The sequence below is a fragment of the Perna viridis genome, chromosome 2 (assembly GCF_037379345.1).
Source record: "Perna viridis isolate PV_CMFRI_1.1 ecotype Kerala chromosome 2, ASM3737934v1, whole genome shotgun sequence".
Taxonomy (NCBI): domain Eukaryota; kingdom Metazoa; phylum Mollusca; class Bivalvia; order Mytilida; family Mytilidae; genus Perna; species Perna viridis.
Window position 1 is genome coordinate 60,721,080 of NC_142446.1, and position 18,944 is coordinate 60,740,023.

Sequence of the window (18,944 nt, forward strand, 5' to 3'; positions counted from 1 at the left end):
GTGTACTTTAAAATCATATATGTAATTTACTACGAAAGTGTATGAATATTGTTTACATGTGTGAGTAAATTGCCTTCATGCTGTCAGTTAGCAGAAAAGGTAAAAATGTTGATTTTCAGCATTTTTTATTCAAGTAAATTTTGTGAAGAATTTCTTGGACACCATACCATTAGAGTAATGATACTGAAAGCCTTATTTTCCAAGCTTTGCAATGGTATGCAACTTTAAGGCGTCATTTGTCTTGGGAATTCACAGTGAAACATTGAAAATTACTTGTTTAACATGTATCAGGGTTCATACACCTTTTTTATTCCAATGTTCCAGGACTTTTCCAGGATTTTTTTTAATATTCCATACCCAAAACCACAAACAATTGCGCATCTTTTTATAAGTTTTTCAATTATTATGAGCATATTTATGTATGCCAAATGTTTTGAACACATTCATAAAGCACAGAGTATTTAAGGGGAAAGAGTGAGAACTTGTTAGCTCGGAGTCAGAATAATGTGTCAGAATCATAGAGCCTTGATTCCCCCATATTCGAAATGTCAATGTCTTTTGCACAGATTGTGCGCCTGGCCTTTTCTGCACCACCTCCCCTTTGAAGCCAACAATTGTATTCTTCTTTTTCAACCCACTTGGGTTGAAAATTACAGTTTCCTGGCATATTGTTTTATAAGGTCATGATATTCTGACACCCATTCAATCTGGTTCCCTTTATGACATTCACAAACAGAAACTAGTCCCTGACCACTTACAGATTATCCCCCCTTGACTAACCTTCCCAAATGTGAGATAAGGAAGACTGTAGATTGCTTTATTTCAACACTTCATAAAACAATATGTCATTTGAATAAAATTCCATGACTTTTCAAGGACTGTTAGCAAAAATACAGGATTCAATGACTTTTCAAAACCTTTAATTTTCAAAATGAAATTCCATGACTTTTGAAGGATTCAAGGACCTGTACGAACCTTGTGTAAACTAATTGAAACATTAGAAGTATTTAGTAAGACCTTAACAAATTAAGACGAAAATTTCACCACAGATAGATCTCATCATGCTAAACACTGTTACCCAGTCAGAATTTGGATTAACCTAACGGATTAAGAGATCAATGCAAAAAACCTGCTATCTGCCCCTATGTTCTATTTCAGGAACAACAGCCATGTTTTTCAACGAATCAAAAATCTCCACATCACTTCTATGCAGGATACCTCAAGAAACAATCATACCAAGATTAATTCTAATTGGTCAAGTAGTTTCAGAGGAGAAGAGTTTTGTATAATTGTTAACGACGACGAACGATGACAATGACAAAAGCCATGTGATGGCAATAGCTGACATGGCTTTTTACAAGGTGAGCTAAAAAATCATGTACAGGAAGTAACAAAAATAAACTGTCCTCATGGAGAAAATTCATCGCTTCCTTAAATCAAACGAATAAAAATATATAGGTTAAGATTACGTTTCAATAAAAACAAATTCATATTTTCTGATAGTCTTTCTCTATTTTTTTTTACTTATTACATGCAAAAGAAGTGAATATGATGTCTTTTTTTGGGGGGGAAACAAGTGCCATGGATGTATGTACGCGTATCTCTGCTGTTCCAGCGTTGCGTTGTCAAGAACCTAACACACCTTGGAAAAAGTATATCTCTGATAATATTATCCAAATTGAAGTATAGCTTTTGTAAGATAGGAAAGGCAATCATTGTTTGAAGTTCAGATTTGCAGTTGTGTCTGAATTTTGTTGACATCACATGATATGTGTACTAATTACAAAATTTATGAAAGAATGTTTTGAAATCAGAATAAATACATAAATTTATTGAACTGTATACACTGTTGCACCTTGATCAAATTATTGTCCATATTAATATGTCATATTACTTTTATTTGCACTTTGTATTGTATTGTATTATGCCATAACCATTTATTGTAAATGTGTTTGTGCTAATATTGTCTATTGTAAAATATTCCCACCAATGGTGGAAAACTTTGATATTTCTGGTATCTATACAGATTGATCTGACCGGCCAAAACTGAAAAGGATGTTGCTAGCGACGCCCATAAGGGTTAAAAAATGTAAAGTATTAAGTTACAGTTGCATTAACCATTTTGAAAGTGAGGGGAAAGGGGGTTTGGGGTTGAAATTTTGGAAAAGCATTTATCTTTTCAAGTTATTCATTCATTGAATAAAACCTACCCACTATTTAACAAAGCAGATTTTCAAATAAAAATATTTATTTCGCTTGCTGCTTAAATAGATAAAAATATTGCACTTGCAATGCAAAAATTTTCGTCAGACCCCCCTTATATGATGTCCTTTATTACTTTCACTAGACTCGAGTCTCGCACAGACTGTACACGTACACTGCATTTATAAAAACTCAAATAAAAACTACATGTATGTATGTAAAGCTAGAGCGGATTTGTCAACACAATCTAAGGTGACTTAATTAGGATGTAGAACTTTAGGAGTAACAGTATGCCAGATAACATACAATTTTATCAATAGATGGCAACTGATGATGTTAAAGGAATTCTCTAAAAGGTATCTGCATGTACATGTAACTTATACACATATAACTTTTAAGACCCTCGTGATCGTGAACCCATTGCATGCATCCATTATAATTGAACAGGTTGGGTGTGTGAATACGAAAAACGAATGGATAAATGGAAAATATCAATACATGGAAATAATAACGGGAAAGAGTTAATTGGAAAACTTACTCTTATTTCAGTATTTCGTAATCGAAAATGCACTTTGAAAAGATACGCGACGCCATTGCTGCGCCCAGAAATAATTATTGATAAAAATAGAAAGGGTTTTCCAGATCTATAAATATACACATGTAGATGGTATCCGAATGTCTTCGTATCAGAAGTATTTCGTCCCTTTTACTGCGCAATTATAAATAAAAATCATTTCTTATTAAAATATTAAAAAAAATATCTCTACTTTCATTATTCTTATGGTGACGATTTCTAGAGGAATACCACACTATCACTGAGTACAGGGACGTTGCGTACGTTGTTGGTGTCACATTCGATTGAACCGGGGCTGGTTACGAAAACGGAAATATTACTATTATAATGTGGAGTTATCAAAGGCAATAAAAATGTGCGAAAATGTTTGCTGTTTTAGAATTACAATCATAAATCTTTGAAAGATCCCGTTAATTTTGGAGGGAAAGCATTATTCGATCACAAGAACGTCCATTTTCATATGTGGACGGGTAACATTAAGAAATGCTTGCTTCCCATTTCACCAATATATCTAAGTTGTTTATTGGCGTATTTTGATAAAAACCAACTTTTTTTTTGGAAAGAGCAGTTTGTGCTGCAGACGATGTCATATTTTTTCAGGACGTAACGATAAGTTCAAAGCGTATTACAATATTACAAATGTCTCCCCTTTGATGTGGACATTAATATTGTAAAAATGGAAAGAAACCGATTTGAAGACAAAATTTTAGACATTTTTTTTTAAGTTATGCGGACAGCTTTTTTTAATCGGGACTTTTATTAACTATATTGACAATTTATTACATAAACACTATGAAAATATATATTAAATGTTCAATCAGTCTTTATATTAAAAGCCTTTTTGTCAGTATTTCAATTATGTCACAAACCTTAATTTTTTCGACGTTGGCCATTGGCTACTTTCTTGCTTACCGTTGTAAAATATAACAACGAATAGTATTTTTACCAAAGTTTATTTGCGCTTAAAGGATTGTATAAATATTCAAAATATCATGTTTATTCTAAAAAATAATGAGTTTTATTGTCTAATAGTTGATAAATACGCACGTATGTTGTGATGTCACGTTGTCTTTCCGACGTTTTCTCCACGTTGCGTGCTACCCAGTCTTTATCAAAAGCTTTTTTCGTTAGCTTTGAGTGAACTATAGTCGGCGTCACATAAATAACATACTGTTAAAATTTGAATAAAAATATTTTCTACGACTTTATTGACACCTACCGTCGTTTAAATTGTCTTAAATGACTTGCTCATTCGTTTAGCCAAACGGCTTCTCCCTAAACATTGAATCGTTAAATTCCGGTCAGATTTTAATTCTAGGTGGCAATATTTACATTGTAAAAAGTCGGCCATGTTTACAGTGATCGGGTTGCTAGGAGATGTTGTTTACGTTTAAATGGTTTGTCCAAAAACCGAAGAACCCAGAATGCAATTCGGCGTTATTTCGGATATCTCGGATTTATTTTACGCGAACAACGTATAATACCGAGAAGTTGATCAAGCAGACGATTGTCACCGGAGTTCGACGGGAACTTACGCACTTCGTTTGTAAACAAATCGTCCCGTAAAAACCAACATGGCGGATATTAGTATGGGATTTTCCCGTAAGGATTTGTTACGCATGATTTAAGCTAATAAGCGACTTGTTTTTGAGAAGCTGTTTGGCTAAACGAATGAGCAAGTCATTTAAGACAATTTAAACGACGGTTGGTGTCAATAAAGTCGTAGAAAATATTTTTATTCAAATTTTAACAGTATGTTATTTATGTGACGCCGAGTATAATAACTGTGAAATTTTGAATGTAATTTACATGTATATATGCTGCATATAGTATATTCTAAAAATAATGGTACATGGTTGAACAAGTATCTACGCGCATCATTTTGTCTGTGTCTAACCAAAGTGTCACAACATCTAAAATTTGTATATTTTATATTTTATTTATTCACGCGTACACCATGCGGAATTCAAACGTATATGTAAAACCGTGTCTAACAAAAATGTCACAAAGCGCATTTTTTGACGTTTCCAAAGTAACATTCTGTTTTGCGACGTAAAAACTCTTTTAATGTCAATTTTAAAAACAATAAAAAGTATTAAAAAGTTACAATACTACATTAAATTATAACGACTGTGGACGTAATGAATTAAAAAAAAATACGATTTTAGTGAATCCGATAATATAATGAAAGAAATGTTGAAAAGAAAACAAGAAAAAAGAAAGCCCCCTCTTTCGCGCGCAATCTTGTCTGTTCATATGCAATGATGTCCTGGTGAAATCGGGATCAGCGTGCCTGCATCAAAGTATTTTGAAATATGTAGACACGCGCTTTCACATTCGCTAGTGAAATATTGTAAAATCAACGTATTGATGTTCGTCTAATTACCTCTTGACAATTATTTTAGATATAAGATATAATAAGCTGTATAAGATATAATAAGCTGTACAAATATTGCAGAAATATCTTTTTTATTTTTTTTTTTTTCAAATCGGACGAAAAAAACAAAAAAAAATGATTTATTCTCGTGTGGCCTTTTTGACTCCTTATAAGTCGAAAACCATAAGAGATATCCGAAATCTGATTGAAAATGCAGGCAGGATTATTAATAAGAAATCCAATGAAGACTCCAATGAAATAAAAAAAAATTCAAAATCGGACCCAAAAAAAATCATGGAAATGTTTTTAGGCGTTGTCCAACTTTGACCCCCTATAACTTGAAAATGTCCAAAACACATAAAATCTGCTGTACATTTGTTTAGCCGAATTAAATAAAGAACACATTAAAAATAGAATATTTAAAATCGGGAAAAAATCAAGATGGGTTTTAATAAAATACGTATTTTTACCGTTTTTGGTCCCTTTTTCTAAAGCGGCAGCCAAATTAAATAGGAATCTTCTTAGTTGTTGATAAAATCATATCAACATTTCAGAACAATTCGTCAACCACTGACTTTTGTGCTTGTAGGCTTGCAAGCTTTCTGTTTTAATGAGGGTGTTTTACGTTTTTAGCGCATCACGAAATTTGTTTTCATAATTCCTAACATTTTTCTCAAGGGATCAAATTTCATTCAAATCATTTTTGAATGGTTGATGCCGAACTATTTACCATATCAGGATGTAATCTGATCATTTCAATTGACCTAAACGTACGAAAAATCAATATCGAATCGGATAATTAAATAATAAAACATGTCGTGTGTGTTATTTTATGTAAAAAATTAAATAAGCACACTTCTTTTTACATGTTACAATTACAGAACGATGTACGTCGCAATTCAAAAAGACTTCAAATGTTGCCGCTTTCGACGTTACCAAAAATGACACCAACATCGTACGCTACTTCAGGGTAAACTTCAATACAATGGTTGATGATAGTACAAAAAAAATAAAGATTCTCTAACATTATTTTCATCGCCTATTGTTTATTGTCTCCGAGATATTTGATAAAAAAAACTTTCCAAAAAAATATTGAAAGTTCAATACTTTCTTGTACGAGAAGCCACTAAAATTTTTATTTAAATCTTTCATCTTTTTTTTTTTTTTTTGAGTTTGAGATTTTATTTCTAACATTTTTAAAAAGGACATATCTGTAACAAAACGAATCTCATACTAAATTTTATCTATAATTTACAGACACTTTCATATGTTTTCAAGTTGAATATTTTAGTACATAGAGTAAACAAGAAATCTGGTACAAACAGATTTAATCATAATGAACTTACTAAGTTCCTCATCAATGACTTTCATACAAACTTATATTAACTACTATGGGATCCAAAATGAAACATTAAATTGGATATCATCTTTTCTTTCAAACAGAACCCAAACAACAAGTGGTCTTGGATGGTAAGTCATCTGACAGTACCCCCAGTGACCTCTGGAGTCCCCCAACGAACAGTCTTTGGTCCAGTCCTTTTTTTATCTATATATCAATAGCCGTCCTGAGTACCTGACCTCCAACAAACTCAGCCTGTTCGCTGATGACAGCATCACAAACAGAATAATCAAGTCACAAAATGACTGTGATAGTCTCCAATAAGATCTTGATGCTGCCGCCAGGTGGGGAAAAGATTGGCTGATATCTTTTCACCCAGACAAGTGTACAGTATTCACAATATCAAATAAAAAAAACCTTCAAACATATTATATACTACACAGTCATACTTTGGAATCTGTATATTCAGCTAAATATATTGGAATTACTTTGCAGTCTGACCTTAAATGAATATGCATACAAAAATATTGCTTCAAATGCTTTAAAAGTTTTATAGGCTCCCTAAAACGAAATATCAAAACACATAATGTAGAAATTAAGTATACCAGGCTCTTGTCGGCCCCAAACTGGAATATGCATGTTCAGTTTGAAACCCTCACACAGCTGACCATTGCCAAAACCTAGAGATGGACCAGCGGCAAGCAGCTAAGTATGTCTGCAACTGGTACATATGTATCACAATACCAGCAGTGGAACTATCATGTTGCAACCACTACACTGGCCTACACCTCAACGACACAGAGTGAAGACCCGGATCATTATGCTTTATAAAGTCATACACCAGTTAGTAGCAGTTCCAATCACAGTTTTATTACCTTCAGATCCTAGAACTCGACAAGCTCAACCACACGTACACATGCAGACACATGTTTGCCCCAAAAGATTGTTACAAATACTCAATATTCCCTAGAACCTTACCACAGTGAAATTTACTACATGTACCTCTAAACATCACAAAGCTAAATTTAGTGGAAACTTTTAAAGAACAACTGACTCTACGGGGCGCCGAATGGGACTTGATCTTTTTGTAATCAAAATAAATTTTGTGTACGCAAAATTGAATTCTGTCACAACAAAATCATTTTTGTTGTACAAAACTATGTCACACAGACTTGTTTTATAATCACTTCAATTTTGTATTGAGGAAATTCTTTTTTTTTTAGACATAATTCAATTTTGTGAGACAAAATTTAATTTTGTGTCACAAAAGTCAAATCTGTGTCACAAAATCTAATTTTGTGAGATAAAATGCAATTTTGTGTCACAAAAGTCAATTTTGTATGCAAATTAGTGTACAGTGTCTCTGGTTTCTATTAACACCAACAAGACAATGAACGAATCGGCTGGTGTTCCTAGAATAAAAGAAGACACTTTCTCTACCACACCCGGTTTAACCCATACCTTCCAAAGCGATACGGTTGATAAACAATTTAAAAATAGATTTGAGGCGAGTTAATAATATTGTTATATTCAATTAAATATGAAAAGTTTGAATTATTCAGTGGGCTGCATCATCTCTCAGTTAAAAAGCAAATGTTACACTTCAATAGTTGGATATATGCTGTAAGTTGATAAGACGCGTGTGGAATTCATTTTTGTCCGGTGTCGCATAATATAAGTCCGTCTGTTAGCGGTTCCGGTAGGAACCTGTATTCTATAATAGAGGTTCCTACTTATGCCTATAATTCTGGTTCCGGTATAACCAAATTGATCGTTAACAATGTATACTTACATTTTACCTTACGAATACATATTTTACCAAATGTCTTGAATTATGTGGAAAGCAGACATAAAAGTAAATGTAATTATATCTTTTTTGTGAAAAAAATGGTCGGTCTTTAGACATGTTGACAGTAGTTTAGCGACAACATTGTCAAACATCTTATTAAAGAATGCCTAATCATTGGATGATATTGATATATCTGTGAAAACTATTTGATCAATTAATAAACAGTATGTGAAAAATATCAGAGCACATACATTCAAGTACCCTATCACACGTTCAGTCTGCAGACCATCTATTCCAGTACAAAATTCTGACTATTTCAAAATTATCAAACCATGTTCTTATACTTCACCCACTTCATCCAAATTTTTAATGATAAAAGGCTATTGCAGAACCTCGAGATTGAGGACTTCAAGGCTAAACCACCTGACTGTTCTTACAAAAACTCTCCATTCAAATATGGTCCTTCTGGTCACGTCGTTACGGGAGATTTAACCATCATCGAAAACGAATCTCTGCGTAATATCTTTTCTAAAAGTCCCAAGTACCGTGAACCACGCTCCATAAATTGGAATTATAACTTTATAGTTCTTATGGATGCCGTGGAGGACTATGCGAGAAAATGGATAAAACGAGAAGAAGACATTGATTCTCTGTCAGACCGTGAGGTCTTTAATTTTGAAACGAATGAAAGTTTTAAGTAGGTCAATGAGTGCCAAGGCTACATCAGTTTTCAGAGACCCCGATGTACAAAACATTGTCTACTATACATGACAAATATGTTGTCGTACCAGCAGACAAAGCCCAAAACAACATTGTTTTTGTCTGCAAAACATTTTACATCCAATGTTTATTATCAGAGGTAGACGTAGAAAATAATAGCAGTGATAAGACCTATACTGCTGTCACACTCTCCAAAGAAGAGATTGTGGAAAACCATAAATCTGTGCTATCCTCTTTTGGTCTCTCTACCAAGGACGATGATTGTGATTTACCGTCTATGTACTGGATTCCTAAACTCCACAAGAATCCATACAAACAATGTTTCATATCTGGATCTGCAGAATGTACCACCAAACTTCTTTCAAAACTTTTAACTTCTATACTCACAACTGTCAAAGAGGGTCTGCAGTCCTACCACCGCATTTGTTACTCCCGTAGTGGTATTGATTCAATGTGGATCCTGGGGGTTCGAGAGATCTTTTGGAGACTGTCAATTCAGGACTATCGTCTGAATATAATAGCACTGAGGCCTATGATTTTTCAACACTGTGTACTTCTGTTCCCCATACTCAGTTAAAATCCCGACTTGGAGACATTATTCATCGTTTTTTTCCGGGGGGATGGTACGCCTAGATGCAGGTGTATGGTTCTTGGTTGGAGTTCCTCATACTTCCGAATTCCGAATCATCTTCCAAATACACAGAGGAAGATGTTTACCAAATGCGGGAATTTGTAATCGACAATGTGTTTGTCCAGTGTAGTGGACGTGTTTTTCGGCAGACGGTCGGTGTTCCGGTGGTGACAGGTTGTGCTCTTTTGCTTGCTGACCTATTCCTTCACTCTTATGAGGCTGACTTTGTAGCTGATCTGATCCGACAGAAAGAATATCATTTGGCTAGATCCTTTGGTCTCAGTTTCTGCTATGTAGATGGCGTATTATCTTTGAACAATAACAATCCTAATTTGGGGATTTGATACATTGTATCAACCCTAGAGAACTTAAGATAGGGGATACTACAGACACTGTGAAGTCGGCCTTACATCTTGGATATCAATGGTAAAGGAAAACTATTGACCAAACTTTACGACAAACGTGATGACTTTTCATTCAAACTCATACGTTATGCCAGAGCTTGCCGAAACTACGCAGACTTATTGTGTCGCGCTGGAGCTCCGACAAATAGGCTTCTGGAACAGGGCTATATTGCTACAAGATTGAAGCCATCACTGCGGAGGTTTTGTGGTCGTCATCATGGACTCGTGGATCGTTATCGTCCATTTGCACCATGAAAACTGATTTATTCAACGGGTCATAGTTTTCCCTTTCCTCGTTTGTCTACCCCGGACTTGACTTTTATGAGCAACTCGGCGGGTGTTTCTAGAAAAGCAGAAGACGCTTACCCTACCGGTGCACCTGGTCCATGCTCCAAGTTTTTAGTGAAGTCCGAATTGCAAATTTGCTTTTGTTACTTTGTATGTATAATTTTAGTTTCTTTATGTTCTTTGTTGTGTATGTCTGTTTTCCATGTCCGGTCTTTGTCCCTGGATTACATTCTTTTGATTACTGCTATAACCTTGGCTCCCTTGATTACTCTTTCAGTCAGCACCTGTTCCAGTATCGAATTAAATTCAAGCCACTGTCTGTATTTTTATAATTTGCCATTAGTATAACACTCAATACCGCAGACCTTTTTCTTTGGGTTCAAAAATAAAAAAAAAGTTCATTTTACATGTATGTATTAATCTTTCATCCTCAATTTTAAACAAGCCTTGTCTTTTTTCGCTTTAAAATTGTTTGTTTCGATCTGGGTCATTTTGAATTTTGACGTTTATTTAAGAAAATACCACTCCGCCGTTTTCAATTATATTAAACTTTCTTTTAGAACTCATATCAAACTTTATTTAGAAGTTTACTTAGTAATCAAAATTTTTATCTGGATGTACCCTGAATTACCTGTATTTGATAATTACTAATATTCTTTCGAGTCATCATGTTCATTTACTCCATTTGTTTCCTCTGAACATTTTCTATGCTTTATTCATTTTTTTTAAACTGTTTTCTGCTTTTCTTGCCAGGATTTAATGAAAATTCGAATAAGTTTTCAAGCTTTAATTACATTTCCTGAAAATACTTGGCTAATTTTTACATTCAGTGTTAATTATCCAAAGAGTCATAAAAAAAACAATGAAAATCGAATTGGCGTACACTGATTGTAGTCCAGCAGCGCCCGGATGTGAATTACCTGATAAGTGTAATGATTATCTCAAGTGAAAGGCTGCACATATTTATGACACCCTTACCTGAGATATGCAAATTATCAATATGAGCATAATATTAATTACTATTCACTGAATAAGTTTTCGAAATACAATTTTTTATCTAAAAACAAAATTTATTTTGAAATATATTACATGTATATCTAACATAAATAAAGGTAAAATACAAAAACATGTCATCTTCACTTAAAGATAATCTACCTTCAATATGTCCTTGCCCCCAACATTACTCTTTTCTGTATAACATAAAAATATTAGGGGTCGGAACCTCTCTTGGGGTGGAACCTGACTTGTACGGGGGGAACCAGAATTATGGTGAAGCGGAACCTCTTTCATAGAATACAGGTTCCCACCGAAACCGCTAACGGGACGGAACTTATATTATAATAACGACACCGGACATTTCACTAATGTTGATCATTTTATACTACTTTTTAAAATTATTCGAGGTAAGTGTATTCTAAAGTAGGCTATTCGTATTAATGGGGCCAATGTACCTAATATCATAGACCTACAATTAAATTTTATATTTATAGGTCTCTGCTGGTATGGTATTAGATATGTATATCAGTTATTTCTGAAAAATAACTGTTTTTAAGAGTAAATTAGACTTTCTTCGATGAAGTAATATTGCTTTTACAGCGGTTGAATTACAATTGTGTGCTCGTAGAATGCGGTTACTATAAAATATGTTCGATGATAAATATGGGAAAATTTTAAACCTGAGAAACTTATTTTTAAATTAGTCAATATCATATAACGAAACATAAATATTCTAAATTAAAATGATTTTCGATTAATTTCACGGATATCCCATTTTTGGTAGTATTTTAGTGTGTGTGGTTTTTTTCTTCGAATTACAAGATACATGTGTATTAAACTGACCTACGTGTGTCCTATTATTTTGCCCCAAGGTTGTATATATACAAGGCCATAGTTCATTGATATCCTTCTACTTTAAACATATTCACTCATCTGACTTGCAGACTTTTTAAAGTTTTTTACCGGTCGAGTTTAGAACGCAAGACTGGTAAAAAGATAAGCAGAGGGTGTTCACAATGAAATAATTTTTTTTTCTATACGACGGAGATACATTATGCAAATGTACATATACTATTTAAGTGTTTATAGTTTGGGCACATGCATCGTATATGTATGCACTCAAACACTCAATTAACTTTGAATTTTATGAATGTGCCATAGGCATACAAAATGTCCCTTCATTTTGTTGCACATGTAACACACTTAGCATGTTTTTAAATGTATGTCTTTGTTTGGTACGGAAATTTCCTATTTCTGATCATTTAAAGCTGCACTCCTTGAGACGTGTAGGTTTCCCGCACGCACGATACCAAAACGCACGCTAAACGCTCACCAAACGCACGATAAACGAACACTTCTATCGTGTGTTAAACGATCGCTCCTACGCGTTTAAACGAACGCTCCCAGCATGCGTTTAAACGAACGCTTCTATCGTGCGTTATCGGGCGTTTATCGTGCGTTTTTAAAAACGAACGCAAAACAATGCGTAAACGCACGATGAACGATGCACGAACGCTAAAATGGGAAACGTCAACGTTTCAAGGAGTGTAGCTTTCTGTAATCTATTTCACTATCCTTGTGTTCAGAAATGTAATGTTTAAATATAATTTAGAAGTCATTAGTCTTTTCATCACAATAGAAACATATAAAATCCGTCTCTATCCTGCAAAATAATATATGGACATAAGTTCAGAACCAAAACGACTTAGGATAACAATTATATACACCTATAATTCCATACAACTATGCAAATCATAGTAATAGTCAATTGCACGTGTATTTCCAGTTTTCAAGCATAGCCATAACTTTTCATTGTTATTCATGTCGTAAAATAACAAAAAAATACCGCATTTGCGACAACATTTTTGTGCTCTCAACCGCTTTAGACTATCACATCAACCGTATTAAAAATTATACATTTCCGACTTAGGTGCTTTGATAAATTGTTGTTTATCTCTAAGCTATTGCAAACTTAAAATTAATAATGTTTCTGCGAGTTATTTTTACAAAGAAGATACATGTACAAATGAAATCCATTTTTGGTGTTTATACTTGCCCGTTTACAATAAAAAAAAACAACAAAATTTGTGAAAAGTTCAGATGAAAAAAGGAATTTTGTTTACTTTGAACTATAAAAGAGTAATCAAGGGAACCAAAGTTATAGCGGTAATCAAAAGAATGTAATACAGGGACAAAGACCCGACATGGAAAACAGACATACACAACAAAGAACATAAAGTAACTACAATCATACATCCAAAATAACAAAAGCAAATGAGCAACTCGGACTCCACTAAAAACTGGGAGCATGGACCAGGTGCACCGGTAGGGTAAGAATTCTCTCAATCTACAAGAATTATTTCAATATTCGAATCACTTGTTAATGAGAAAACCTTTAAACGAGGGAATGGTGTAAGGCATACTTGAAAAAAAAGTCATCACTTTTTCTTAGGATTCATTTTTTTTACTCCAAATGTCAATTTTCGTGAACTTGTTCAACCGCATTTGCGATCAGCACTGCTTTGGAAGAAATGGGTATACCCGAGTGTACAAGTGCACTCGGTCATTTTTATGTACAGGTCGCATATTTATTTATAGTTTTTTATGTAATGTTTTCGTTCGTTTTAATAACTTGTGTCCATCCCTTTTTTCCAACTCTTATTCTTTCTTCCAAATATTAGCATGCAATTTAGACGTCATCTTAATAATGGTTAATATATTTATTTCACTGATATCAATTTGAGAAATATTTTCATTGGTCTTAGAGCTTTTGTAATAATGGTTTATAATGTAAAAAAAAGCAAACTCTGACAAATTAAATCTGTTGAAATTTTCATCTGCACGGAGGATCCTTATGAAAACAAACATGCAGGAATTCAATCATATAGCCTACTTGGGTTATTTTGTGTAAACTAATGACGAATGTGCATCATGAAATCAATTCTTTTTCCCCTTTTTAAGTCGCTAATATTGTTAGCGACTTCTAGCACTCATAATTTCAGTGCTTAATATTCGCATATGATTTGCATAAATATGTAGTTATACGCCACATAATGTTACAGATCATGGCCGTGTTTACCACCATAGCGTCATAGTTCTAGCTTCATACGAGATTAAACGTATCATACACATGTGTTCTACGTGTGTTTCTTGCTTGTACGAGAACGACGGGAAGTTTCCATGAAATGATCGGTTAGCTTTGAACATTACCCAGTTTCGATTCAGGCACTGAGGCTTGTTACAAGACTATATAGGTCATACACTTCCTTTTAGCACGCCTTGATATTTATCAATGCTTAATCTGGTACCTAAACTGGTCCCCTGGTCAATATCATAAGCGAACCGAAGATCGCTACAACATTCCTTTTTTTAAACATATCAAACACACGTCTATGCGTGTTATTTACTTGTATTAGAACGGGAAGTTAACATTAATAGATAAAAGGGTCGGTTTGCAACCTTGAATTTATGTAATATTGTGTCCGATTCAAATTCAGGCGTTCGTTACATTTGATTATATTAAGGTCACGCATATATCATCAGGACACCGATATCAATATATAGCGGCCATTGTCAGTTGTTTAATCTTGTTCCAGATGACTGGAAACATTCGGGTCATAACGGTTACGAAAGAGTAAGCAATAATTTCAAAGGAACTATGATTTTAGCGGAAGTCACCCGATCTTAGAGCATATCGTATTTGTACCATTTGGATGTTCAAAGTAAGCAAAAATCAGTAACAGTAAATATTTCACGATTAGCGACTTTGAAGACTTCAGTCTTTGATTTTCTCTGCTATAATATAGAATACTGACCCTTTACTGCGTAAGAACACATTGTAGACTTCTTTTTTCTGAAATAACAACCAGAGCTTTACTTGGCTAAGCGTGTTTTCATACGAAAAAACATCATTAACTTTATGCTTGCATGTGTTTGTAGAGCAAACAGAAACAACAAAGATTCTGTTATATAATCGCAGTCTTATTTCATTGTTTTTTTTTTTTTTTTTTTGGTTTTTTTTATAATTTTTTTTATTTATATTGTACTTCCAACATTGTTCGTTTTTGTTTTGTTTTGTTTTGTTTTATTTTTTGCTGACACAATTATCTTAAACTTTGTACATACATGTATAGCTTAACTGAATTTTTAGGGTTTTTGGATTCAACATATTGCCACCCGACCACAGACGCTGGTGTAGAGAGATAATTGAAAGATTGACAACACCGGGCGCCTGTGCAGAGATATATTTTTTGTACTTTCTATGGAATTGTCATATCCCGACGATCTTCCAAATTTAATTACCTCTCCGCACATGCGCCTGTGATTGCCTTTGCCCGTCTATATCTATCTCTCTATCATCGACACGGTATATTACCAGACCAAACATGGAAATCCGTAATAATCTATAAATATCTAACCAGGAATTTCAATAAAAACGCTTCCAAATTGTTAAGGAGTTTCCAAGAATTAAATATCATACGAGTAACCTTAAATGGATTTATTCTACCTATTTTACGATCAGATCTATTTTCACTGATGTAGTTACATGACCTTAAACTTGTGTAAAACAAATATATAAGTACAAATAATAGTGATTTCACATCTAAACAATGCATTTCTGGTCGTGCTTATTTTCATAGACTTCGCACATGTATATCACAATGCTAAAATTTTGAAGTAGGCATAACGAAATTCTTTATATGGCTTTATAGTATATATTATGAATATGAGAAATGCCCATATTCTTTTCAGTGTTCCCCATCCCCGTGCAGGTCCGGGTGTTAAAAGAATAGGCCTACAGCAGCGATAAGCTTGTCGTAAAAGGCGACTAAATAGTGCTCAGAAACCTAGCCGGGGGCTAGGTGCTTTGCCCATAGAGCAACTGGGATGTGTGCCCCAGGTGGTACCCCTGACGTGTTACATGCTGGGGTTGTCAGGCTATAATACGGAAAACCTGACCGCAAACCATAGTGGTGCACCGTGTTGGGAAAGATGCCACGTTCCTCGCACGTTTAAGAACCCTACTGTGGTATTCTCCCGGAGTAGGAACCATAGGGCTCCACCACAGGAGGCTAAATTGCCCGACCCTACCCACCTCTCCCTATTTCCAGTGGCAATCAAAATTTGTCGACCCCATTGTCCTTGTGTCCCATCCCTTTTCCATTTCATCATCATTTCATGTTCATTTTATCATCAATTTCATGTTCATCGTCTGAATATAGCTGAAATATTGCTGCTCGGACATTAAACCCCAACAAACAAACAAACAAAACAGTCTTCCCCAAATTACCTTATGCAGAACACTATTTATAATCCAATTGCTTTTTATCCTTTGCTCAATTAGTCCATTAGAAATCTTACCCATTTTTCGTTCCACGACTGTTTCTCACTTAGAATAAAATGCATAGAATTTTTTTATTACACTATTAATAGAACCTTGCAATCATATTTATTTTTAGATTCGGAATTTCATCAAGTAATATATAGACTCAAAATAGCAGCGTAATCGACCATTAAAAATGCGATAAAACTAAATGACCTGTGATAATCTATCCAATTATGAATTGTTCTGAAAGAATATGGGTGTAGCAATATATTTAGTTGGATAAATATCAAAATAAAGGGCCGTAGTCATATATGTACATCCTAAAAATGTTGAAAAATCTGTATTTGTTCAGCTGTCCCAGGTAACATTTTTAGTCGCATGAATAATTTCAAAATGACATAGAAAATTTGTTTCTTATAATAAAACGAAAATTTTTTTTTTTGAAAAAAAATGTCAAATATCCACGTTTTTTAATGTTTTTTTTTTATTTTGACGTCGTGGTGACCTCTTTCCCCAGCAATTGTTCCGAAATACCACGGACAAAACTGTTCCCCAGAACACAACAGAACTAGTACACCAATTCAAACAAAGAAAAGGAGTATCATATACGGACAGAGGTACATTCTTTTTACATTTAAGTAATATTATTTTACTCACAATCATAAATTTCAACATATTTTAAAAGAAAAACAGAGTTTTACGAAATACGGCAACTTTTATTGAGTCTTACAAAATGTCACACATGCTCTTTTTCACATTACGGCAATTTATGCAAAGTTCACGTGTTATTTTCATATTTTTGCTACATTCCGTTTTCCAACAACTGTTTTCTGAATGTTATTTTTCTCAGCTCTTCATGCAGTCCTAGACTTTTAATTTCTGATTCTTATTACTCTTACAACAGCATATTTTACAAATCGTACAAATTGTCACAATGCCATAAAAATCACGTTTTCATTAACGGTAAAAGCGACGTTCCGTAAGTGTGGTTGGCGATTTTTCGCACGAGTTTACACTTAACACTTCGAAAATGTCATTCTTATAGTAAAAGACACACATCTAGATTAACCATTAAATTAAATATACATGTATGTTGCTGAAAGTTTTTTTATTATAAAAATATTCGCAACTATACCTATAAAACTTTTTTTTTTATTTTTACCATCACAGTTTTCCTAGTGATAACGTTAATACACGGGTTCGGTGAAAAAAATATCATGAGAAAGAAAGGATATGGGGAAATGTTTTATCAAATACACAGCACATCAACCATGGCAGGAACATTATTTTTTTGTGTTTCCTCCCCATGAAAACTTTCAACAGGAGAGAATCAAACAAAAATATTACTGAATGAGGCACCGACACAAATATTTCAAATATGTCTTTAGAAAAAGAAAGTACATGGGAATATGACACAAATACAAAACTCACTTACAATAAAATAACGTTTAATGTTAATTTATTTCAAGAGGATTACTAATAATAATATTGCTCTCTTGTTTATTTCTTTATAAAAGCAATTTCATAATTTTTAATACATTATAAACATCAGACTGAGTTCTTCAAAGCTTTTCTAGATTGCATGGTGCAGTTGATCATTAGTCACAGAAAGTTGTGATTTTTTTTCGTGGTTATTTATCAGACAACTTTTTATCAAAGAAAAATAGCGTCCACATTTCCTCTGATTTTCCCCAAAAACGTCGAAACGTTGTGTTACCACTGTAGGTACGAACAGCGCGGGTAACGTGATAGACGTTGCGTACGTTATTGGTGTCACATTCGATTGAACCGGGCTGGTTACGAAAACCGAAATATTGCAATTAGAATGTGGAGTTATCAGATGCAATATAGGTATTAAAATGTTCGAAAATGGTTGTTGTTTTAGGATTACAATCATAAATCTTTGAAATATGCCGTTATTTGTGGAGGGAAAGCATTATTCGATCGCAAGAACGTCCATTTTCATATGTGGACGGGTAACATTAAGAAATGCTTGCTTCCCATTTCACCAATATAACTAAGTTGTTGAAAAAACAAACTTTTTTGGAAAGAGCAGTTTGTGCTGCAGACGATGTCATATTTATCATGACGTAATGATAAGATCAAACTTAAGCGTATTACAATATCACAAATGTCCCCCTTTGATGTGCACATTGTAAAAATGGAAAGGAAGCGATTTGAAGACAAAATGTTTTTTTGCGAACAGCTTTTTTTAAATGGGACTTTTATTAACTATATTGACAATTTATTACATAACTCCTATCAAAATATATATTAAATGTTCAATCAGTCTTTTTG

At 33.8% G+C, this 18,944-nt stretch overlaps 1 protein-coding gene across 3 annotated transcripts in view; it reads right to left on the reverse strand.

Moving 5' to 3' along the window:
• Window positions 1-16,766, reverse strand: part of LOC148626317 (TNF receptor-associated factor 3-like) — a 31,249-nt gene extending 14,483 nt beyond the window's left edge. Inside the window, exons 1-2 of one of the 3 annotated variants that reach the window (XM_088570192.1) lie at window positions 16,682-16,766; window positions 15,136-15,173 (exon numbers count right to left, since the gene is read on the reverse strand). The gene's annotated coding sequence lies outside the window, so the exon portion shown is untranslated. Of the gene's footprint in view, window positions 1-2,740; window positions 2,844-15,135; window positions 15,174-16,610 lie in introns of those variants that run through there. The other 2 variants (XM_088570191.1, XM_088570193.1) reach the window with 2 other exon arrangements.
• Window positions 16,767-18,944: the final 2,178 nt, after the last annotated feature.